Source organism: Trachurus trachurus (assembly GCF_905171665.1).
Source record: "Trachurus trachurus genome assembly, chromosome: 11".
In the NCBI taxonomy this organism is placed as follows: Eukaryota; Metazoa; Chordata; class Actinopteri; order Carangiformes; family Carangidae; genus Trachurus; species Trachurus trachurus.
In genome coordinates, this window is record NC_139904.1 from 26708129 (window position 1) to 26734447 (window position 26319).

Sequence of the window (26319 nt, forward strand, 5' to 3'; positions counted from 1 at the left end):
CTGCCAGTCTTCTCTGTGATTGTCCTGTTTGTTTATGATAATTAAACTAATGTTTCAAAATTAATGTGGCTGTGACTTAGAGATGTTAAAATGCGGCACCTTTGAGATCTATTAAAGGGAGGGTCTAACAATCAAGGCGAACTGTAATGTTAACGACTCTTAACCAAACCGTAGTCCAATAAAAATAATGGGACCAGGAAAGACCAGCTTTGGCATTTGCAGGGAAAGGACACTCCATTTATTGCTTTGCAAAAGGCAAAAGTGAATTATACTTCACAAACACTTACAGTGCCTCCTGATCTGTATGCTAATGAGGCCAGTTGCTTACCAGGCATTTCTCCAGTTGTTAAAGCCAAAGTGATTTCGGGACACATCATGTTTTATCTTGAAATACACTGACACAAGTGCGCCTGCACACACACTCCTGCACTTGGTGTGTGCACCTACACCCTCATGCACACATTGATACAAGTTACAGCATTCATGCCAATTCCACAACAGTAAATTACATTTTCCAACAGCGTCCACCTCATCTCCCCCAACCTCCATAACTGGCTCATTTTATAGAGTAGATGCAAACTAAGGTCTACCTCCACCCAACCCCCGGTGAAACCAGTGGGAAAAAAAGTGCAAAGTGGATTTTTTTTATTAAATAATTAAATACAACAGAGCAAAGGACTCTCAAAGAGGTATGAGATATTTTGTAGGATTATAACTTGTACCACACAGAACTCCCCTTTTTATTACTCGAACATTAATTTACAAAATAAATTCCTGAACAAAATAAATCAATCACTGATGTTTCTGAATCTATAGTCCTAACAGCTGTCTTCTGCCCTATGAAAGGACAGGGACTGTCCTGAATGCAGCACATATCACAAACATGAATATGTCTGAAAACAGCAGTCAACAGGAGTATTTACAACAGTAAACAACATATTGTCATCAAACTCATTTAGTTTATGCAGTGAGTTGTGTGTCTTTATAAAAGAAAATATTTTCAATAGTAACAGAAATGGCCGGCGTTAGCTTCTTTAAATGAAAAGGGCCAACACGGTTGCTCAAGTTAGTGGTATTACCCAAGTATTTTATTTTTGTGTCACAAACTTAACTAAACAAACTAAATAAATAAATGAAATGAGCCCATAAGTCTGCTTTCAAAACACTTGTTGAGTTTTTAATCATTCCTCACTTTTGCTTGCCTAGTTCTGTTCCCCCATGATTCAATACAATGTTGCTACTACAGTATACAGCAGGTTGCAAAGTTTTTTGGAACTGTAGAACTTTTTGTCCAGTTGCGGCCAGAGGATCAACAAGAAAAATGACGTGGGCGGCTATAATTGATTATATGTTTCTCCTGGATCGATGCAGAATCATCCGCATCTGCATCGTGATCTTAGAACGATTAATTTCAACTCCCCTACACAGAGGGTCACAGAGAGAGCCAGAAAGAGTGGAAAGGACTTTTTGGATGGAGTTTTGAGCAGCATGGAAGGGCCAGTGAGAACATGACTAAGAAATATAATGTATCAAAATGTCAGTGGTTTGGCTTTTTCAGCCACACTGCGAGCGGACAAATGGAGCAGAATGTAGAAAAGTGCTAAAGTTACAGATGAAAGCTTCAATTATGTCTCCTCTCTCCCATGGTTGCTTCCAGTGTGTACAGCTTGTGTGTTTTCCATCCCCGAACTTGTGCGTCAGTGATGCCAATGACCTCAACCAGTGACGGAAGCTTCACTGATCAAACAGTTTGAATCTCAAAAGCTTAAGGTCAGGTTTGCAGGCATCATTGAGGTTGACCCCATGTCCAAACCAGATGAACAACCTCTTTTTTATGCAACCCGAGAGGCCGTCATGAAAAGCATTGTGTCTGAAGAGGGTAAAGATGTATGTAAATGTGATTGTTAACAAGAGTGAGGGTGCAAATGCATTTATGTATCTACGCTCTGCAATGTCTCCACTTAAGCAACTGCATTACCAACCGATTATATTTCTGCTAATGCTAACCCCTGAGTTCATCATATATTTGTTCTCAACAGCCCACTTTGGCTGCCTCTGATAACAGAGGGAAAAACACCAGAGAGACAAACCCTGCTCTGTATCAAACAACAAGATTAAGGGTTTCCTTTGAAATTGCTTTAAGTATAACCGCAACTGTCATGGGTAAAGAACCAAAAATTAAACATACAGTATATTTCTCATACTGCCTTGAATGCATTTCAAGGAAACATTACAGTATATCCAAAAGGGCAGTTTACTGCACCGTTGATGTTAAATTCCTCCAAGAAAACAATATAATTAGCCCACATCGTTTGGCATTGGTTGGTCTTCTCTTTATTTTTAAACATGGGCATAATTAAGGTATTTAACTGATCAGATTATTGTAATTCTCCCTCCTTCTAGTGTGGCCTGGAGGCTACATGGCACAATGGGAATAAGGCAGAAATGTGAAGCCACGCTGTGTGACACTGGCCTTGATTTACAACGGCAAGTGTAAGACTGATAAAGTGAGTCAGCATGCCTCAGGGGGATGTTTTATCACTTAACAGAAGGAAGGGGCTCATGTAGGGTCTGGCACATGTCCGTTTGGAAAGATACTAGTCGGACGCAAAGCGCCAGCAGCGCCGCTGGCTCCGAGTACATAGCTGGGACCTACAATCACAGCTCAATATCCTTGGTAGCACATCTCGCGTAGACGGATTACAGTATACCGCATGATCCCCCCCAACAACGTGAACGCACACACAAAGGAGCCCAAACAGCAGAGCCGAGTGCTCTTTTCACTTGTGTTGAGTTACTCCCCCTTTTTCGCCACAGGGACAAATAAAAGCGTCACTTTGAATTAAAGTGCAATTTGAGCTGGAATCAACTTTCATTAAGATGCCACAATAAAGCTAAAGACTGACTTAAGATTCTGACAAACTGTGGCGGTGGCAGAGGATCAAAAACTGATGGATATGCCATTAAGGATTAGGAGATTAATAAACATGGGATGAGGGATGAAAAGACCACCATAAATATCAGTCTGACCCAAAGTCACCTCTGCTTTTCCCCCATTTCACGGTCGACCCCTAGTTTTTTTGCTTTGAACATTAAAGTTTTCAGCTGAAAGTGGCCATGGGGAGCAACAGAAAAACTCACGAGCAGACTGATGGAGGTCTCCTGAAGGGTGTTGTGGCTATACCTCTACAGTCTCTTTTCACCCACACCTCCTTGCTCTCCCGCTCCCTTTCTCACCGACCATATAAGATTTTATGCGGAATTGTCTTGAGAGAACAGTGCTAAATCAGTTTCCATTTCCAGGCCCCCAAAGCTCCACAGACTGAGTCAAACTTTTGATGATTATCCAAGAAATGTATTTTGGGCAAAAAGGCAAGGTGATGGAGGCAGGCAGTGGTGTTCTTGACTGAGGGGGCTGAGCTGAGCTGTGAACCACGCTCTGACACACAGTGCATGATATCAACATAAAAAAAAAGAAAGTGAAATGGTTACACAACCTTTGCAGGCAACATGTGATTCGGGAGCATCTGAAGTCCGCTGTCTTTTCACTGTCAAACTTTGATTGATGGTCTGAGGAATAGGTAAGACTAATCAGAATCTATTTTACCTAACACAAGCATAGAGGTATACCTTCCCCACTGATGTGAGGTGACTCTTTAATCTGTTAATGCCTTTCAGGATTTTGAACAAAGGCCATCATCATCAGGCAATTCACCAATCTTTTCTCAGCGGAATCAGCCCTTTTTTTTTCTCTCTCCACGATTTATATTCATCGTTTCATGTCGTCCCTTTTCTGTTCGAGGGGCAAGGTGTCAAATTACTCGATGCATAATCAGTCATGGGTGGGGTTCCGGTGTCAAAGGTGGCTAAGTCTGCATTTAGGATCAAGCACATTAAATCACAAATGCATTCATCTGTTGACCATATATGTGTTCACGTTTGGGTGTTTGCGTGCGGTGTGGTGGGGGAGAGGTGCCGGGTTCTGGTGGAAGAACATCTCCGTTAATTGCAGCTACTTAGGCAGATCAATCAGAGCTCTGCTCAGTATGCAGGTCCATGGTGCTTACAGCAGACCGCAGGTCACTGTGACTTTAAAGCCAAAAGTTTTTTAGCATTTTAATGAGGCAATGTGAATTATAACGCACAGCCAGCCCATCCAGATGTACACGCAGTCACGCACTCGCATAAGCCACCACTAGCAAACATCCACAGTACAAACACGTACTGTATGCGGATATTAATAAATTCACTCTCTCTGCCCTTTTCCCAAACACACACACACACACACCTACACACACATGCCATATCTTTCTGAGGTAAAACTAATCAGTGTGGAAGACCCTTAAGTCCAGAATGGCAGTATCAAAGTGGCGCTGTAGCTGTGACCTTCAGATGTAACTGAGACCAGACATACACTGGGGGGTTGAAATGAACCACCAGAGCCCCCTGTGCCTAACAACACAGACATAGAACCCATTCATTTCATCAAACAACAGCCACCCAGGCAGTATAAAATCATCAACCTTACACTGTAAGTTAAGGCCAAAGTATTAAGAGAGGCCTTCAGGGCAGTTATGTCTCCTGAGTCTGTGCTGCACCAGGCTGAAGCTCTGAGTGCAAAAAAACAAAACAAGGTACTGCAGAGGCGGCTGAAAACCACCACTGGTAAAACTGCAGAGCCATCAGAGGCAACGTGCCGACTCTTCCCTTAAACTCCCCGGTCCAACAGAACCTTAATGTCTGTTCTTCTTCCTCTCTCAGCCCGTCATGTTTTATTCATGCACAGACCTCTGGCCCCATCAAAAAGCCTTGTTAAATCATCTGAGGGATTCCTTTCTTCCTCTTCCCACAACTCATTTTCTGCCCTCACAGAACATATAATATGGACACTGATTGAAAGAAATGTCCTTTTGGGAAAAGAACAACGCACCGGCCTTCATCTTTTTCTTCTTCTTTTTTTTTTTTTTAATTTTTCACATTTCCTCAAGCCAACCTAGAAAGGTCCTGCAAATCCACTTGATATCTTTAGATCAGTTGAGATCCTGTTTAGGTTCAATCCCACATCGATCTTACCATTCTCTGTCAGTACGCGTTCACCAATCACAATGTTTTGCCACCATTCCTATGAGATTGGCTGATACATTTTTGTGTTTTGTTATAGTGGCTGGTTTAGCGGTTGGACAGTCTGATTAGCTTATTTTAGCTTTGCAGTGCACTGGAACCTCCAACAGGCGGCAGTGTGACCTGATGAAAAGACCACAAAAAAAAAAAAAAAAAATCAACAAGCTGCTTTTACTTTGTTCAACAGTACAAAAATCTCCCAAGGAGCATCATTAACCAAAGGGGATCAGTTTTACAGTGATAATTAACTAGAGGCATTAATGCTGATCCACTGATCATGTATTTTTAATGAAAATCAGCAGCATGATTCAGGTTAGCTCCTCAATCCAGCCTCGGATTTCTTTTTCAAAGACAGGAAGTGGAGAAAGTAATGGTGCTTTTATTGATGATGTACTCATCTGATTTCAATATCTAGTCAAATGAGAACTAACCTCATCTTGACTGCTCTGCAATGCTGTTTCATTTTCAGCAGAGAGAAAAAGTCCTCATGCTGAGAGAATTGTGAATGCACCTTACCGGGACATGAAATAGACATCAAACAGGGTGTCATGTCTGTCAGAAACACCAGCAGAGTTTAGGTCACAGAGGCTGTCAGCTGAAGAACAGGTTAAAGTCATGGCAGCGATGCTTCTGGATGGAGCTGATGAATATAAAAGTGAATTTCCAAGGCAGACTTGGGTTGTAGTAATTATACTCTACATTATGTATACCAAACTGGGAATATATTAAAGGTTGGCCAATAAATAAATTTTTCCCCCATCATCTAGTGATAGAGTTTCTGCATTTACTGGAACTTCACTGATGCCACACAACAGCCACAGCTCAAAGTGATGCCGTCGTACGAGCACTGGCTTTTGTCTTGCTTTGATTTTGTCCAGTCACAACCTGTGACATCACAATTTCATGCACATCTTTACGCCAGTCCATTTTCCAGAGGAAAAAAAAAAAAGGTGCACTACCAGAAGAGGGTGACCCCATTAATCCATCTACTGAAGTCAATTTTGAGAGAATCTGTCTGGAGAGTTAATCAGGTTCCTGCATCCTGACCTTCAGGAGATTTTCGCAAATAGTCATAGGCCTACGGACAATCAGACCAACTGAGGCAGAAACATAAACTCAAGTAGGACGTAAAGAATTTAGTCACACTTATTCTGCAATTGATCCCAGTGTCAGTGTGATTCATTTGTCTTCAGGTAGGTGTACACAATGTCACAAAGAGCACAGCAACGGGATTGAACTACCATTGAATGGACGATGGAACAATACTAGTGAGGAAACCATACAGAGCCACAAATTACTTTTCTATGTTGAAGACAGAATACAGACACAGACGCTGTCAAACTCGTAGCTATTCTCTCCATTCCTTCCCCTCTGTTAAATTCCTGTCAAACACGGCTGACACGTTTCACCATCATCGAAGGTTGATGAAGACACAAACACACGCAGACTGTGTACACACTATCAATCACATCGCACGACTCAAAACAATATCTGTGCAGTTCTGGATGGGTGTAATCGTCTGCCGGCGGTATTGGATCTGTGGTTAACGGGAGAAAAACAAATGAGTTTCCAAGGTCACTCTTAAAAGCGCCAGTGATAATTGAGCCCTCCCCGTAGATCTATCAAACACAACAATAAACAAACGCCAATAATATCCTTGGGCCGATTACAGGGAACGCCATCCTTTTTCCTCCACAGGAGTCTTGAGGAGACAGAAAAGAAGTACGAAAGACAAAGCCACAGCACAGTGTGATGAAGAAAAGCCATTTAGAGAACACAGGGGTATTATCTTAAACACATCATCCCCAAGGCCGAAACATACACTGGCATGTAGTACGTAGAATCTCCAGATCATACCAGTACCGACTTCAACTAGTTGTCTTTTCTCTCACTACAAAGCAAGCCATGCTCTATAATGGATCTTTTTATTTGCCTATGAACAAAGCACTGAAAAATCATGCTTCTTCTTAAGAAACCACAATGTATGACACATTTCCAATAATAATCCAATATGGCCACAGCCTGACGCAGTTCAGGCCGTGTCATAGAAATCCATTGCCATCCAAAAACTGTTAAAAACATATGAAAATGGCGTACTGCAGGTGTTTTATTATCTATGGCTTATTTCTGGCGATACTACCACTAGAGGTTATTACTGTGTGGGATTGTAGTGTTTTCTTTTTATTACAAGTTTCTTATTGTAGTATTTTAGGAATATACTTCTATCTACGCTGTCTTGAGGAAAGCAAGATGAGAAGCCCCACTGAAGGTCCTGTTCTTATATTACATAATACGATCAACACTGAATGAAGCTACTGCCCACAGCCTTTTAGCTTAGCTTGGCATGGAAACTGGAAAGAGGCTCTGTCCCTAGTTACAAAATCAATGTAGAAGCACCTTTAAAGCTTATCAGTTCACACATTAAATCTTGTTTGTTCAATCCGAAGAGAGCAAGGTGTGAAAATGACAACTCATGGCCCCGCAGGTAAGTGGAATGATCTTTTTTCACTTGTTTTACTAACAAGATTCAATATCAAGTGATCTGGTGGTTTAAGATGGACATTAATGCTACTTCGTTGGGCAGTTACTCTCCCTCCCCTCCCTCCCCCCTCCCATCTCTCTCTCTCACTCCCTTTGTGGTCTGTGTGTATGAGCTGTTGGTTTTTCCAAGTGAGTCTGGGATGACGCAGTATGCGAGGAGACAGGTGAAACCATGCTAATGATATTGAACCTGGCAACACTGTCAAATCCCCCAAACAGAGGCAGCACATTGTATTCCCCTGATACCAGCGCATCCTGAAATAACTACATTGTTGTGTTAGGAGAGAAGGATCTGTGGGGTTTTGCATTCATTTCTGGTTTGTATTTATTTTTTTCATGCTCGATTGCATGTCCATGCGCGGTGTGAGCCTGTCTTAATGAGCTTCAGCAGAAAACAGATCATCGTGTTCTGACAATCATATATGCACGATCAGGTGCTTAAGAAGCAGCCCTTATTCCTCCTGCTTTTTGTAATCAACTCTATCTTCAAGTTTTCACCTTTATTTCTGAATTGTGTAACATTACTGTGCAACTTTTAGAGATGCGAACCAGAGTTGGATACTGTTATTTACAGGAAACACCCTAAAATGCATTATTATTTTTTTAATGATTATTATTAAGTTCATGTGGACATAAAAATCATGCATGATTTAACAGCATCCCATTAGTAACAGCAACTTTCTGGCAATCATAAAACTAAATGGCATATAAACCCATGTTGCTATACAATCTGCTCCTGTGCACTTTTTTATAATGAAGGCGCTGAAAAGTGCAGAGTCAGAATTTTCCTTTTAAAACAATAAGCCCCAAGGCGCCCACCAATAAAGGGTAGGGCAGTACATACAGTAAAGGTCGACATAAAGTAGTATAAAACAAGCTAATTAACTACAAGTGGGGAAAATATATAAAGTTAATAATGACCATTAAAATCCATCTATGTTTATTTTGAAGGGCTGTTTGTGAGGTATACATCAAAAAGCTATGTTTTTGAAGGTTATTCTTTAGTTTTTACCTGTCAATAGCAACATGCACAAACCCTGAAACAACAGACTCTTTGAATCAGTCCAGAGAGATAGAAGAGTCTAGGAGAGGATTAATTAAAACGGTACCTACCACATCACTACTTGGGTTCAATGGCAACTACCCACACACTTTAGTTTTACTCTAAAATCACCCACTCCAATGTACAACTACTGTTTCAGCTCTTATATGGCATGCAATGGTTTCATTTTCTTTTACTATCCCACTTTTCTGGCATCTTTTCAGGTAAACTCTGAAGACTTTCAAGGTAAACGAATGCACCAATTAGACTAAAACTCTGTTTTTGTGCAGGTGTGAGGTTGTTGATAGAACAAACGCAGCCACATTGTGCTTGCACTTGCTCCTGGATCCAGATGCTCCCCTTACATCAAGGTGGGTGGAGTAGAGCAACTAAGGTTGTGATTATGCAGTTTTTGAGACCTTTTTGGCAAGAAACTGCGCTCACATTACCACCTACTCAGACCACTTATAATCTTACAAGTAAGCATATATAGTGGAATTTATGGGGCTTTCATCGGTGGAGGGCAAAAGGTGACCTCACAAAAAGCATGTAAGATGCTTTCACATATGCTGAATTGTGCATATTTTATTTTGATGGTATCACGAAGTGCACACTTAAAATATTATCAATGTACATTTTAAAACTCAATAAAGATAAAAACTTATTCCAAACAAATAAGGTGGAGGATGTATCATGTTCTCTCACTTCTAGTATCACTGAGGCTTACAAAGCAACAAAATGTTCAAAAGAGAAACATTTTATTTTTCAACTGACTTGAGATAGTTTTCATTCTGTGCATCGTTACCCACAGACAGTAACTTCGCTATGTCCAGAAATATAAATCCAACTTAAAACGGAACATTTTCTGCTTCTGGGGGCATATCTGAGGTGTGTATTTGTAACTTGAAACTCCTCGCAAAAGTAAAATTGATTTTCTTATCCTGATTCTAAACGCGCATGTCCAGCATGTAGAAATAAGCCACTGAGACAAGCTGGGAAATGATAGTGGATGAACCCCAGATGTACATCTGGTGTCCCAGTTGCTCCTCTCTTTCATCTCAGCCAGACTCCTCGGTCCCTTGTGGTACTGCTGACTCAATGTCCAACCATATTAAAGAGCATATCTCTTTCCCTATGCTTGCATTAAGGGTAAAACTTCAGTTTTTCAAGACTCTCAGATCGGCATCTCACTCAGGTTGTGAGGGGAGATATGAGTTTGAGAATGGCAAATGTGGGAGGAAGGGAGAACACTAACAGGCAAGAGATGAGTAGCTTCCGGGGGATGTGGGGAATAGGGAATGAGTCACCCAGGCATCAAGACCTGCCAAAACCACAAACCCAAACTTTCAGCTCCCTGTCTTCCACACTGTCCTTCCTGCTGTCCACCCACAGTATCGTTTCCCCCTAAGGAGCTCCATGTATTTGTTTTCCTACAATTAGTTTGAGGGTCGCTGACAAAGCCTTTCTATTGTGCACCCATTCAAAGATTCTTCCAAATGCATGAACTGAAAAGTACAGGCTGCAAAACAAGACAGAAAAGGCCTTTATTCCACCGTTGTGTTCACTGGCCCTTTGTCTGGCTTTCACTGTTAGTTTTTTTTTTAGAGATTAGCGTTTGTTCTCTCTCTTTTGCCATCACTCCCTGTAATCCCTCCCTCTGTCTTACTCGGCTGCTCCATGCCTATATTTGGGACAATATGCAATGCAAATGGATGCCATAGTCAGTATTATCTGGTATGCCTCTCTCTTTCTCAAACATGAGAGTCAGGAGAAAGGAAAGTCAGGGATGAGAATGAAAAGGCAGTGACTGAGCAGTTTGGTGTTAAGTCTTACATTTTGGGGCTGTTGCCGATTTAGGCTAGGGATCGTGTAGGCAAGACAGCAAGGTGAGTGTCGAAATTAGATTAGAGGAGGAGTATCTGAAAATCCCAATCCAAGATCCAGATGGCTGGCACTGCTCAGAGAGAGATTGAGGGCTGGCATGTGACTGAGATGTGAGCTTGATGACAGTCTCTTAGAGCACCTTAGGGGATATTTGCTTAAGTAAAGCTAAAAAAAAAAAAATGATTAAGATATAAGGAATATTAAGGTGTGAAGTGGAAGTGGGCCAAGATCCCTTCCATTACACAGCAGAGAGAGAAGATATTCACCCTGGCTGATAGAGCTTGATCTCTTCTTCCATTAGCCTTTATTGGTCTTGCAGTCTAAAACCATTCGAGGAAGATATCATCCACTCATATAGTCTTTTATAGTCATATACTTTATTCTCTTTTAAAATATATTAATGCCTATCATGTATTTCTGCTTTACACTTTTATTGCCCCGCCCTCCGTTGAGAAAGGGAAATTTCAAGTAAATATTAAAGTCATCAGTCAAGTAAAGTGAAAAGAAAAAGGATGGAAAACACCTCCGGGAAGAGAAGAGAAGAGAAGAGAAGAGAAGAGAAGAGAAGAGAAGAGAAGAGAAGAGAAGAGAAGAGAAGAGAAGAGAAGAGAAGAGAAATTTTTTTACGCATCACCCATGACCATGACCGATTTGTCGTAAAACTACCATCCAATTAAAAGAAGACTCTCCATCTGCTTCCTCCTGAGTCAGCACTGACCTTTCACCCCCCCTCCTCACCTCAGCCATGATATATCCACTGTCTCTTCTCGCTGCAGGTGTGGGTTACGATACAGATGATAGAAAGCCCCCAGTAACTCTGAGTTTATGTGAACACAATAGAACACAAGGAAATGTAATTGTGTGCCGGTGTGTGTGTATGTGAGCGCCACGAACACAGTTCGTCTTGACTGAACGTCATTACTCTTTGTCAGCGTGGTCTCAGACGGCGTCTAAATATATAGAAATTATGTTGTACTACTAAGCTATAAAAAGGTTTTATTTTCATGTCTTTCAGATTATGAGCAGACATGTAGCTCAACAGAAGAACATTACAGCAACAATAAAAGGTCTCTCTCCATGTATGGCAGTGTGGAGTGAGTCAGTGTGCGCTCTATTACAACTGGTTTTTTGCCATGGGTTAAATATAGCTTTGTATGAGTCCACAGTAATTGCCTGTGCAGAATTCAGAGGGAAAACTTTGACTGTGGGTCACTGTGCCTCCCAGCAATATAATCTGGTACATGTCATTTGCTTGTTTACATTATTCATCTTCAACAGTCTCATGTTAACTAAAAAAAAAATCTTTGCCTTGGGCAAAAATTATGGCAATTGCAGTTTCGCTGAGTGTAGTTGTTTAATTTCCAACCATGCATTCATTTTGACGCAAAAAATTATGCTACAGTAAGTCAATCACTCACTGTTTTTTACCCACCAAAATATACATTCATAGCATTTCAGCCCCCAAAATACAATAAATACATGTAGTATCAGTAAATGGATATTTGACTATAATACAAATAAGTAAAAAATAAACATGGCATTGATCTTTCTTAATTACTGTGTAGTGTTGGAATTCAAATCGTAATGCTGAACCGTCGGCCATTAAAACGGTAAAATGAAATAAAAGGAGAAAAAGGCATCACATAATGCAGGAGAGGAGACGCTGGCTGCTTCCCTAAGGTATATTTCTCACTGGTTTGATATTGTGCTGATGAAGATGATGGTAGTAATGATGATGAGGATAAGTATGATGCATGTGTGTTGTGTGTACATTCACTGGAGATATGTAGTTCAATGCTTTTAGCCGATCTCAGAGGAAAAACAAAATGCTTTTTCACTGTCCCTGACAAAGATACTCTCTACTGGAGCATATATATATATATATAACTATATGGGTCTATGGAGGACATTGCAGTGGCTGCAGTACGTCGGCAGACACATCATCCCCCATCCTCTCACTGTGTGGATTAATGAAACCTTAATAGCCCATGTCATTAGGCTGGGTGGCCACTGACTAGACTGCAAGGCCCTGGAGATTCTCTCACAATAACATACTACAAGCCAATGTTCAGATATAAAGCAGATTCCAGGCTGCTGCCAACACCCAAGTGCTACTCTGTTCTGTCCCACCGGATCTCTTTAATTGAGAGATGTCAGTCAACCCAGGTGGAAACTTTGAAAGACACTGATGTCAGGCCTTTCCTGTTCACCCTTGGATTCCATCTTCATCTGAAGGCTGCAAGCCGCTGATACAATGACAGTCAAAAAGGTGTAAACATGCTTTCATTTCACAACAATTACCCTAGAGTCATTAGAGTGGAAACACATAAATCATTCCTTTGACATACAACACACATACACATACATACACAACCACAATCACATGAGCATGGGCACGCCACACACAGTCATTCAAAGGTGCAAACCTGGGCCAGGAAGCCACACAAACACTCAGACAAACACTCTCAGTGGAGGCTCTAACTATGTTAAATGACTAGTATTAATCACCCTTCTCTGTCTCCGTGGTGATTATGAACACATTAATCAGCAGCATGTCTGCCAGTCAGACGTGAGCATGCCAGGCAGAACAAATGATGGAGGACAATGAGTGAGGTGAGAGGTGCAACAGATGAAAACACAGGAGGGAAGTGAGGTGTTTGTATTTTTTCCCTCTTTTCTGTGACATCAAAAACCAAGTTCATGCCACTCTGAGTGGAAATCGCAGAGACCATGAAAAGCGTAATGAGAGCAGCTGTTCAAATATAGACGAAAGCTGCTTCATTATTCCGTGCAACCACCACCAACCTTCTGCAGCCCTCCAAAACACTTATGTTTGAACGCTCACAAACCAAGATGCTGCCCGCCCCGTTCCATCCCACAGAAAATATCCAGATTGTAGTCCCTGACATTTCCTCTTCAGGAAGATGGATATGCTTATTAAGTAACATATGCAACACAACTTTGCTCCACAACAAGGGATGTAATGGTACAATCAGTCAGTCAAAGTCACTAAACTTGTCACAGAAAAGGAATAAAAGATCTCTTTGAAGATCTCTTATTTGTTCATTAAAAAAAAAAAAAACGAGTTTATGTAGTTAAATGCAAATAACACTCTTAGATGAATAAATAAATCAAAGCAGATTCTCCTCTCCATATAATTGAACAAAATAATACATTCTTGGCACGAATTTGCTCATTAAGATAAAGAACAAATGTTTAAACTCGGTCTGCATTGTGCAGACTCCACAGGCAGCCACAGACCATAACTTCTATAGCAGATAGCAGTGAATGGTGCTTTGCAGTTGTTGTTTTTCACAACGTTCAGACATAACAATAATGCAAACACAGTCAATGGAAAAATGCCAATATAGATACACAGAAGCAGTATTAGTCAGAGAACTCTCAGAGTGGAGGAAAGACAGCTTCAACTTGAGTGGATAAGTATGGTTATTCATGACGTGAGAGCAGACTTTACTGATGACAACTGGGAGTCAAACCCTCCTGCCAGGCATCTGTACCGAGTCTGTCCCTCACTCTTAAAAAGCTATTTTAAGCAACTAAATCCACTATTACTGGTCAATTTATATGCAGAAACGCTTATACTGTATATGCACAGATATGCAGACATTTACAGGCTCGTGCAGGTACGGCTGCGGTTGTTTACACTGGCGCTTGGCGACAGCTGTCTGCCCGCTGCGCACCTCATCACTCAACTTCCATTCTCATCACTCAGACGATTTCATTTCACGTCGAGCTTTTAAGTCGTCACAGCGCTCGTCGGCTCAACAAACAAACTTTATTAGCCTCTCTCAAAATAGCTTCGCTCACGGCAATTCATATTCATTTCAACTTCAGAATCTAAAATGGTAAGGCGCCATAATGACAACCACGGCAGTAAGGTTGGTTAATTGGGACAGAACAGGAGTAGTCTAATGGCAGGACAATGGCAGCAATGTTGTTAATTTCTCTCTCATTAATACTAGGGCTCCAAGCAGGAAACACTTAAGAGCAATCAAATAGGTTGCGGGGGTGGATGGGTGGATGGAGTGGCTTTGACAGAAAATAAATCAGGTTTCAGTATATAATTTGGAAAATAAATAAAATATAACGCACAGTGCCATTATAACTAACACTTTTTCAGCAATGTATCCATGTGGCGATAGCACATGAGTCATGCGGAGGAAGCTTGTTGAACTATGTATGAGGCCTTTATTGATGTCTGAGGACTTTATTAGCATTTATTTTCACAGGATCAAGTCATTAGTATGTAGCAAAGGAACCAGCAGATGTCTACATAGTCTCGACTTGTCTATTAACGTGTAACTTGACAGCTGAGAGTCAGGGGAAAGGAAAGGCATACTAAGGTCAAAAACTAATATAATTCTTCCCTCTAGCTCTTTTGTGACAACCAGATATGTTGTCTATGAAATAAGGCACTCATCAGCTGCGTGGACAGGGGATACTTAACTACAGGTCAGCTACTGAAGGACAGGCTAAATCAGGGGTGTTAAACATACGGCCTGTGGGCCGGAACCGGTCTGCCAGAAGGTCCAATCCGGCCCGTGGGACAAATCTTCATCAAATGTTAAAAAAGCCGTCAATAAGTATTGTAGCTTTGGAGTTTCGCTTCTCTCTGCTCTCTCTCAGCAGTCTGTTGTGTGAGAGTGTGAGAGGGAGATGTATTTTTGTTGAACACATTTTCATATCAGCGCTCTACAAAATACCTATTGTCTGTGTGTCATTTGCCACATTTGTTTTTGACATAGAACTGACTGCCTTTTTAAAGGTTTACCTCAGACAAAAATATTAAGCCATACAGGGCTGCTAATTGGGGGGAAACTTTTAAATACATCATGAAAACATGATATATCCTATTTATGGCCATTCAGTTAAAAAATATCACGCTATTACTTTTGGTCCATATCGCCCAGCCCTAGTTGAAATGACGTGTATTTATTTTTCTCAAGAAATGTCAGGTTGTTCATAATGTTTTCTAAGGATAGCTCATAAACTGTAAACATTTTAATAATGTACTTTGCACGAAGTACAATGGGAACAATGTGGAGTTCTTGTTATTTATTATGCAATCATTTTACTGGTCTGGCCCCATTGAGTTCAAACTGGGCTGTACAGTATGTGGCCCCTGAACTGAAAATGACTTTGACACCCCTGGGCTAAATGGGGATAAAAATAAACAAAGATCTATTGGTCATTTAAGAACTGGACCAAATGTTAGCTTTATAAGACATTACTGTACATCATAGTAAAATAACTCATGTTTAAACAGACATCTGCACATCTACATTGAGCAGCATGCTTCACGATATCGAAACTACATCATGATGAAAAAATGCATTCATTATGCATTTGATACCTCCAGACTATCAGGGCATCAAATACTGTATGCCTCAGTCCCTGTTGAATGTGATTACAGTAGCTGTGACAGAGACCTTGTGTCTGCTGTCAATCAGCATCAGTCTTTCCCTGACAGGCAGAGAGCCTGCAGGAACACAGTCACATGGGGTAAAGTGCAGCGTGTTGCCACTCTGAATAGGCCCTGAAGTAGAGAATTTGCCTGCCTCCGCTTTCCTCGAGTAAAACTGGTCAAAGTCATCAGGGGATAATTAACACAAGCTGGGCATTAATGATTTGCCTCTGACAAGTGAATTTTCTCAGCTCTTTACCTTGAGCTACATGGAAAATATTGAAGTCCAGTGAATCTTTTGTGGGAAGTCTTTTCTGGTTAATTGGCGTTTCTATTCCTGACAACTCTACTCCTGCAGGATCTTTGCTACTGACAAAATGTATTGCCCACCAAAAAGTACACGGACTCTCGTGAAAGACAAAAAAAAATACTTCAGAAGTTGTAAAGATGAATTATGGTCTCAAACTGACTAATATCTGTCAGTAAAAAACACTTCACACAAAGTAAAAGTAGAGGGCTGTTTAGTGTGGCTGGAAGTAGAGAATGCTTTCCTTTAAACCCACTAAAGCTGACATCATTTGCTAGTCATTTCACTATTGTGAGGATGCCAAACACGGAAGAGTTTGTCAGTAAACAAGGTATACAGCCAGACACTACTACTATGCCAGCCTGTTTGTTTGAACAAAGGTAATCAAAGGCATTTTATCACTCTGAGCAAAACATGCCTCTCTGCACTGTCTAAAAAAGACTAATGTTACATCTCTAAGTGATATGACATCCCTGAAGTAATACCCAAAGCACATCATTAACCACCGCTGGCACAGACTGTGTTATAACAGCAGGAATTTAGCGTGTGTTCTCAGGTTAAAAATAAAAATCAATGATGTTCATTTAACAATGCCACGCTATTTTGCAGAAATTTTATTCGGATCAAAAATGATAATTTCTTGTTTATGGTTTATACTAGTACTGTATATTTCCTGTGACCTGAATTGAAGGAAGAACGTGGGAACAGCCGCATTCCAACGGGAATGGGGCTGTGAATTATATAACACGTATGCATGTACAAGTTAAGTTCTGTCTTTCCTCCTCCTCCCTTTCTTTGCCTCATAAAGAAAACTCAATCACAACAAACAATCCCACTGGACTCAATTAGCTACAGTTAAATAAATGCTGTGACTTTCATGCCCTGCCCATGAGCACCCCCAAATATCTTCCCACTAAAAATACATCTCTTGTGTGTATGTATGAAGGTGCTTACAAGAATGTGTGTGTGTGTGTGTGTGTGACTTTATGTTCACACTTCCTCTGTCCTGGGATCTGCCACTGAGCTCCCTGAGCCGGAGTGCGTGTGCTTGATAATTAGCCTCGAATTCACCACTTCTGTGAACACATGCCTGGGTTGGCAGAGGGACGGCCGCCTCAGGGAAGGGTGAATGCTATGAGTGACTATCATCCACAACCCGTATCCGGTGACAACTAACACAGCTCAAGTTTCAATGAAGTCTTCCGCTCTCTCTTTTTATCAGTCTCCCTTCTTAAGTAGCTCCCGTGTAGGGCTCAGGGGGACAGTCAGTGAACACACAGCAAACAGAGCAGTAAGGAGCAAGTACTGCTGCTACAACACGCAGCAATGGCAAAGAACAAGTGGTGGGGAATAAGGGAGGACCCACTGTGCAGGTTATGTGGAGAAAGAGGAACAATGGCGCACATCCTGGCTGGGTGCAGGGGCGTTTCTAGACACTCTGGAGGCCCCAGGCAAGAGGTAACTTGGAGGGCCCCCACCCCCAACCGGGACCACAAACATTAACGCTTAATGAATCCAAAAATCCCAAACCATTGATGATGATTCAATTCTGCATACTATGCCAACCCAGTCTCATATAAAACTTACATTGGCTTTGTTGGTCCAAAGTGCAGAAGGTTTACAATAACAGCTCTTAAATTGTATATGTATTGACTGTTACATTTTTTCTGACTATTATTTTTTTGCGTCCAAGTCACGTGACTTTCAAGTTTCTGGCTGTGAGAACAAAAAACATAGCAAATATTTCTATCATTTTTAGTGGAAAAATCTATATTTTGAGGTAGTTCCTGCATAAAAATGTCCTCTGATTATATTTCTAGTGAGAAATATATATTTTATTTTCAAAATATTTGCTCAGTGAATGTACATAATCACTCGCTTGCTTGTTGTTGCTATGTCGCTTGGGTGGTTACATTTTTATATATGGTACTGGGTTGACTAGGCACAGCACTCGATGTACACAGCCAGTGGCGACATCAGGTTGTCACCAATATGGACCAATGCCAGCTGTCCCAGGGGGCCCCCTTCCAGCATGGGGCTGGGCTGCCTGCCCTGTTGCAACACCTCTGGGTGCAAGACTGCTCTTAGTCAGGGGAGGTAATGTACCGCTGGCGCCACGACAAGCTCCTCAGAGCACTGGCCGACATCTTGGAGCAGGAGAGACGGAAAAAGCGACAAGTCCATGTGAGACCGACACCATCTATTCAGTTCATCAGGGCGGGGGAAAGACCATCATCCTCCAAGAAGACCATGAAGGGCCTCCTGCAGACAGCACCATCATGGGAGATGAGGGTGGACCTGGGAAAGAAACTACATTTTCCCCAGGTTGTCCAAACCTCCCTGAGGCCCAACATAGTCATCTGGTCTGAGGAAGCCAAGAAGATCATCCTGATTGAACTGACGGAAACTGACTGAAACGCCCAATGACAGTTGGACGCCACCTGACGCCATCTTCTCCTGGCTGAAAGCTGCAGTCATATCTTAAGTGACTGAAGGAGATAGCAGTTGGTTGTATTTAATCGGACGGGTTCTGAACGACTATTATAAAGGCTGACCTGACAGGTTCACACTTCAAACTTGCACTGCATCGTGCAGTTCCAATCATCGGTTGGGCATCTAGCAACCACTGACATGTTGTGAAGCCTTCGGTCTAAATCAAATGCAACACACTGATTGCCACACTGCTCCTGGCTGGAGCCTGTTTATCTCCATATTTGGTCAAGTGTTTTGCTAGAAGAGGAAGCAACATCAAGAGAGATACAGTGAATAAAAACTTTCTGTAAGACAAATGGCTCTTGGTCATGAGGTCAGGAATCCTCCAGGATCACGAAATAAGCAGAGAAATAAATAAAGGGTAATGACTGCTATTACTGTATGCCTGCATTTGTTTTTTTCTTGTGCATTAAAGAACAATTTCCTGTGTCCTTCCTGGCCATCTCGAAAAATGAATCAGATGAAGCCACTTGAAAGCGGAACATGGTACACTCAAAAAACTGACCCAGGGCATGTGTTTGATTAACAAACTAGAAATATGTTCACATTAAATGAATGAATCATGTTTATGTTTATTAAATGATTTGTTCTTGTTGGTTTAACATGAATCAAGAAAAAATCAGATGAATTAGATACATTCATTTCAATCCAATGAGACTGAGGTCCTTCAGATCAATGACTCTGATAGGGACAGCTACTGCGCATGCGCCACACCCACCGGAAGCAGAGACATTTCAAAAGAAGAAGAAAAAAGTCGGAGTGGAAAGTTTGATGGACGTTTGCCACCTGTGATATTGGTAAGTAATTTAGATGTATTGTATTAAATTAAACAGCGTGAGTGATGGATTGTACACATTAGACATTTGTGAGACATATTTTAGTCAGTCGTTTTTCTCAGTTAATGCTAACTTAACTTAACTTTGCTATGGCTAACAAAAACGAGTGGAGAATATGGGGGGGGGGGGGGGGGGGCATCATTGTTTATGGTTTCTGAATCCGTTTAGCATGTTAGCTTGTGCGCGTGTGCGTGTGCGTGTGTGTGTGTGTGTGTGTGTGTGTGTGTGTGTGTGTGTTCGCCTCGGTTGTGTGCTTTGGTTAAACAGCGTGTGACGTGCCAGGATGTAGTCATAGCCACACACAGTGACAGCGCCGCTCTACCGGCGTTTGTGATGGCTCGTCATTTTTCAGCTAAGAGCAGGCTAAATAACTGATCGACGACCGTGAGTTGGAGCTGCAGGTCTGGGAAGGTAGCAAACGGTCTAAATCTGTTTAAAACTATGATGCTATGAAAGCTGTGGTGCAGTAACTGAGGCTATGTGTCATCTCTATGAAGACATGTCATGTCCTTGCCCAGCTAACAGAAATTGTTTCATTAAGGTTAAGTAATAGTCTTCATATTTCAATGTATGTAATTACAAATATTGTAATACTTGCCCTATTCACTACAGAAACATTATGTTGTATTAACCTTCTTAAAACAATTTCTCTTTTTTACCAGAAATAGCCTACATCCCAAAATAAAGGAGTGTCCTCATGCCCTGGGATTTTTGCACCTCAAAAATACATGGTAAGTTGTTAATATTTTTGTCTGTGTCTGTGTGCATTCATTTATCATTTGCTAATGTTTTTCTATTTTCTTTCTTTTCTTTCAGTGACGTGTATGTGGCAGTGCAAGCCTTGTGTCGCCAGAGTAGTAGGTAATTACTTAAACATTATAAACAACATCATCATTATGATGATCATTCTCTCTCCTCCTCCCTTGTCTCTGTCTTCCTTCCTTTTTTCTGTCCTCTCCCTTTTCTCTGTCCCCCTCCCTCGTCTCTGTCCTCCTACCTGTTCTCTGTCCTCAGACGGACAGCTGATACTATTGTGATAGTATTGTGAATCGATTTTTTTCCTTCCACCCATAGAGAGCCTAAGCGGAAGCAGGAAGTAACGGTCACCATGGGACCTCAACTCTGAAAAACTCGCCATTCAAATGAACGGGACTGAAAACTTTATTTCGTGGTCCGTTTGAATTGTGCCATGAGAAAAAAATATGACCTCTACCTGTTTAAAACATCACGTTTCATCCCGAGAAATCAGCAGTTTGTTGTAAAGCTATTGTAAAATAAAATTCAGAAGAATCTGTAAGCAGAAAGACTACAGGTCGCGTAGGTGACGTCACACACCAAATGCCGCCCTTTCCCGTGTCAGTTGGTGACGTATTTTTTGTGGGACACAGATCTGTAGTCCGTAGAGCGGTCTTTACACAAAATACATTCTTCTGTTGCCGTTTTATGATAAACGGCTGATTTCTCTTCATGAAACGTGATGTTTTAAACAGGTAGAGGACATATTTTTTTCTCATGGCGCAATTCAATCGGATCACGAAATAAAATGTTCAGTCTCATTCATTTGAATGGCGAGTTTTTCAGAGTTGAGGTCCCATGGCGCCGTTACTTCCTGCTTCCGCTTAGGCTCTCTATAATATCATGATTGCACAGCTACAGTAGTAATTCACTGTTCATCCTTCCTGTGTTGTATATTGTTGTGATGTTCAAATAGGATGAGTGAGTGTATTGTTGATGTTTTTCAGATCGACAAAGAGTTCATACTGTACGCATATCAACTGTACCTCTGCTATCAACATTCTTTGCTGAGCTCGACCAACACTCTCCACACATGATGGAGCTCTTTCGAGGGAAAGGTGGAGCGGCACGGGAAAAGATTAGACATATGGTGGCCATTTCCAAGGTTTGTATTTAATTGTTCAAAAGTTGTGCAAAAGTTCAGAGAGTCTGTTAATACTGTGGAGTTCCTTTTTGGAACTGCTGCCTAAAATGCAGAATATTGTTAAAATGGTTTCCCTTTTTCTTCAGGATGACACTACATACAAGACGAGCATGCATCCTCAAGTCCTTGCGTCTACCTGAACACAGACCATGAGAAACTCGTAAAATAATATATGGTGAGTTACATGCATGGGGTGTGACAAAGTAGCCAGTCAGAGAAAGCACATATTTACTTGTTGGATGTGTTAAATTTGAAGCAAAGGGTGGTAAATATTGCATATTAAAACGTGATACCCTACAACTAACCCTGTATAAATAAAGTACATTTTGCTTTGCCCTTGTTTTTCATCATCTGCTATTTCTCAAATTTCTGCAAGGTTGAAAACTAGAGATATAATTGGCTGAATGTATGTTTTAAATGTCCTAAAACAATATTATTAACCATTTTAATATATTTAGTACAAATCCTGGCCAGAATTGATGATTGTTGTGTAACATTATCATTTACATCCCTCAAACATAAATGACATCTGTTGTTTGATGCTAAGTACTGTTACTTTGAAAGCATAAATTAGAGCTCAATTCTTAGTTTTATTCATAAAATTTACTTTTATGCAGTGTTCTTGCTGTGGTTGAAGCCTATTTCCACACTTTGTCTAGACTCATATCAAATGTATGTATTGTCATATTTTAATCCATAGAGCGCAAACACAGAGGCCAAGACTTCAATGGAGCAATCTGTGATGGGAGTGTACGACATACAGAAGGAGGATGCAGAGCCTGGAGATGATCCAGAGGACATCGTCGTCCTGATTGAAGGTGTGGGGGTCCTCAGTGGTTTGGGGGACACTGCGATTGCCTGTGCTCTGTTATTTGGACTGTCTGAACCTGAGCTTACCCACCCACCCTCACATGCACTTTGGATGGGTGGAGGTTGTCATCCAAGGCACACAGCTCCTGAAAAACAAGCTTTTGAATAAGCTTGATGAAGACTGATTCAAGGATGGCATTTGCCCACATCTCTGCCAATGCAGATTTTTGTTTTTGAAAGTTCAAGATTAGAAGAAAAATGTTTCAACAGACAATTTAGTTTGCACAGTGGACTGAGATTAAGATTGTTGTCTCCTATGTTGAAAAGTCTTGTCTGTGTGTGTGTGGAGATGACACAGAACAGTGTTTTTGTGTATTCTACAAGCATTTGTGACGAAGGTTGAAAAAATGTTGCAAGTCTTCGAGAAAATATGCTTTTCATTGAGTGCTGGAAGGATTTAAGACACTGTTTTAGTCAGCAGTTAAAGCAGAAGTAAGTGATCCGGTCGTTTTCGCTAATGCTGCGTTCCAGGCAGGCTTTTGAAATCGTAAATTACAGCTTCAAGTCACAACTTACGACTTTGTAGCGTTCCAGGCAACCCACTCGTGTTTTTCCGACCTGTTTTACCGGTGAAAGTCACTATAACGGCCACTCGTAACTTCCGACCGGTGAACTCGTACCAGATCGAACTGGTACCACTTCACGGTCGGAAAAATACGAGTTTCCTTGAACGCACCATAACAGTCCTCGTCCCTACGTCGCCACATTCACGGCGTCCCTTGGCTGCACACACAGCCCTGCATGCCGTTCTCTCTCCTCATTGGATAAAAACTGTAGGATACGATAAATGTTTTCTCCTCGGCTCAGAGCAGAGCAGAGTGACTGAGAGACCCGTGTTTCAGTCCAAACACTCTATGTAAGTGATTGCTGTCGGAAGATATAACTATTTAAGACTTATATTAACACAAATATATCACTTACTTCTGCTTTAAGTTGTACTGTGGCATATTGTGGAGATGCATCAAAGACAATAAGACAATGGTAAAGTGTCTATGTTGCACCTATGTTAAATAAAAATTGTAAACGTTTATGCTTGTTGTTTTATGTATGTTAGCTAAACATAATGCTTACACCAGCAGTGAAAACAACACAAGACAAGATATTAGTATACCAGACAAAACCTATATTAGTTAATCCAACATGATTTATATTAGTTTAACAGACAAAAACTATTTTAGTTCATCCAACATGATTTATATTAGTTTAACAGACAAAACCTATATTAGTTCATCCAACATGATTTATATTAGTTTAACAGACAAAACCTATATTAGTTCATCCAACACGATTAAATTGTGTTGTACTAACGTAATTTAATTAAATCAGACCAACACAATCAAGATAGATTGACTTAACATGATTTGTTTAGATGGGATATATGTGGCATGATTAAATTACGTTCATCCAATGAATTCTTTTTTTGAGTGTACTTTCGCTGCTTTAGATAGGCAGCTTGCATCAGGGAGTGGAAAGTGAGCTGATGAGCCAGCGAGGATGAGAATGCATTGTGCATGTGGAGGCTGGAGTCACACTGGATCTCTTCTTCTCCCATGTCTTTGGTACAAAGTTTCACAGTGATGCAGAACAAGTTAATGCTTGCTATTCGGAGCTGTTGTAATAGGAATTGTACCCTTTCATTTCATTTTTTATTAAAATCCACCTTTGTAGATGTTTTCAGTTGGTGCTTGGCAGCTTTTAGCATCTAACTTGCTCTCTGAAAGGACACAAACACACACTACAAAACTACTTGAAATATTTTGAATGCATAAAACAAAAGGATACAAACACAAATGAAGGTAATAAAACGACTGTGTAGTAAGCTCTGCGCTGTATGCAGAAGGTGCAGAATTTAAAGTTCAGTGACTTGCTGGCTCACTGTGTATCTGCAGGAGGAGTTATATTTCCTTTAGATGACCATACAGTGTATACACAGTGATTATTTCTAGACAATTAAAGTGACAACATTGACAAAATATACAGTTTATTTGTACAGCGCAGACAGTGGCTTTGTTACCTGTATACAGTATATATTACTGTGATCTTCTATTTGCTTAATTATCGTATATGTCTTTCAAACTACAGTGATCAGATGTTCCCATGGGCCCATGAATGTTTCATCATCTCTAATCTGGTTTAATTCTGACAAGTAAGATCAATTGCCCGGCCCTTGGGAATAATGTACATTTAGTATTTATGTCCCACTGTGTATACCCCACAAGACCTGGGTACTGTTGTCGCATGTTAATAATTAATAGACTCTGCTTTGAATCTGCTTGTAGTACACAATGGTTAGCGTTCACTCTGGGACTGGACTAGGATGGGATGGTAAAAGAACAGAATGTTATTTGGTGTGACTGGAGAAAGGAAATCAATCTGATCTGGTAGCTATACAGCAGGCACACTAAAATAAGAAATAAAATGAAGCAGCACAAACTCTATTTGACCTTGGTCTGATCTGAATACACTGCGCCCATTACTTTACTTCCTCTCTCTCCATCTATCTGCTTTTTGCTTACTTTAACAGTCTCTCTGTTCCAGCTGCCCTGCTGTTTCTGTGGCCCTTCATCCTCCACATCTCTAGCTCAGCCTTGTACCGTGTCGTCCCCGCACCCCTTTAACAACGGGTGCCAGCGTTTGCTGTCCTGTGTCTCTGCTCCTCTGCAGTTTCCCTCCCTCTTTCCTTGCACCTTTGATGTCAGGACCACAGCTAAAGCCTTAGCTAATCTGCTCTGGGGCTTCCTGAGCCACAACCAGGCCAAGGGTTGGAAGCGAGAACATAGCGCAGAGGCCAAAGGAAGAACACATAGAAAGAATGAAGAAAAATGCTGCAGAATATCCATTTATAAGCCTTTTTAAATACATATGCTGTATTTATAATTTAACCCCTGTGTCACATTGAGAATAAACACTGCATTTAATTGTTTTCAGTGGTAAACCTTTGCACTTTGAGATATGTTTCAAAACAAAATTACACACATATGGATATTTAGTAATAGTATACTGTATTTTATATGCTAGACAAAGGGGACTTGTCCGAGAAACATGTGGTTGCATTACTGTGGAAGCCACATTTTTTTGAGGTTAACAATTTTGAAAAAGGTAAATACAATAGAATGGTTAACAGCAGGCCAATAAGGATCCTGGAGAAGAGTGTGGTGAGACGGGATGTGTTGTTATGAAGGGTATAGAAAAGAAAAATAAAAAAAACAGTGAGAATGGTATGCCGTAATGAAGTGCGAGGATAAGGACTTGAAGAGGGAGCATCCAGACAAAGACTGGGTCATTGAGCTGTATGAAAAGAAAAGGAAGGATGCTAGAAAGGGAACTAAATGTATTAGCTACAGCGTATAGCCTATAGCCTATAGCCAAGCCTCCAATTCTCTCCCTGTGGCTTCCACACAAAAGAAAAGGCAGAATAATCCCTCAGCAATACTATTTATCTGGCTTGCTCTGATGGCGCTATTTATAGCTCATTTAAAAAGGGGTAAATATGCCTATTCTTCACCTCTGACACAAATCATAAAAATACCCTTCAAAGTTAAAGCTCTATTAAGAGGATCAAGTGTGTAAGCAAAGGCAACTCAAACAAAAAGGGGAAAGAGAGGAAGAAAGAACGCAGCTCCCTGAGTCAAGGGTTATCCAGAAACATATTCTTCAAATAAAATACTATGTCTCTCTGCTTTATCGGCGAAGACACCTTTAAGCTCAGACCTCATTTTCATTTACACTGCAAAGAGAATTCATAACCATGTGAAAGGATCAAGAAGTTTCTTCTCCTAGGTAAGGTAGCCTTCAGCTAATTGCACTGACATTAGCAGGGCTTATTATGAATACAATGGATGTAATGCAAGAGCACCGACT

The 26319-nt window shown here is 40.9% G+C and overlaps 1 protein-coding gene across 1 annotated transcript in view; it reads right to left on the minus strand.

The window, feature by feature from the left end:
• Positions 1-26319, minus strand: part of csmd2 (CUB and Sushi multiple domains 2) — a gene marked incomplete at both ends in the record, with an annotated part of 242791 nt that overhangs the window by 129025 nt on the left and 87447 nt on the right. The window lies entirely within an intron of this gene.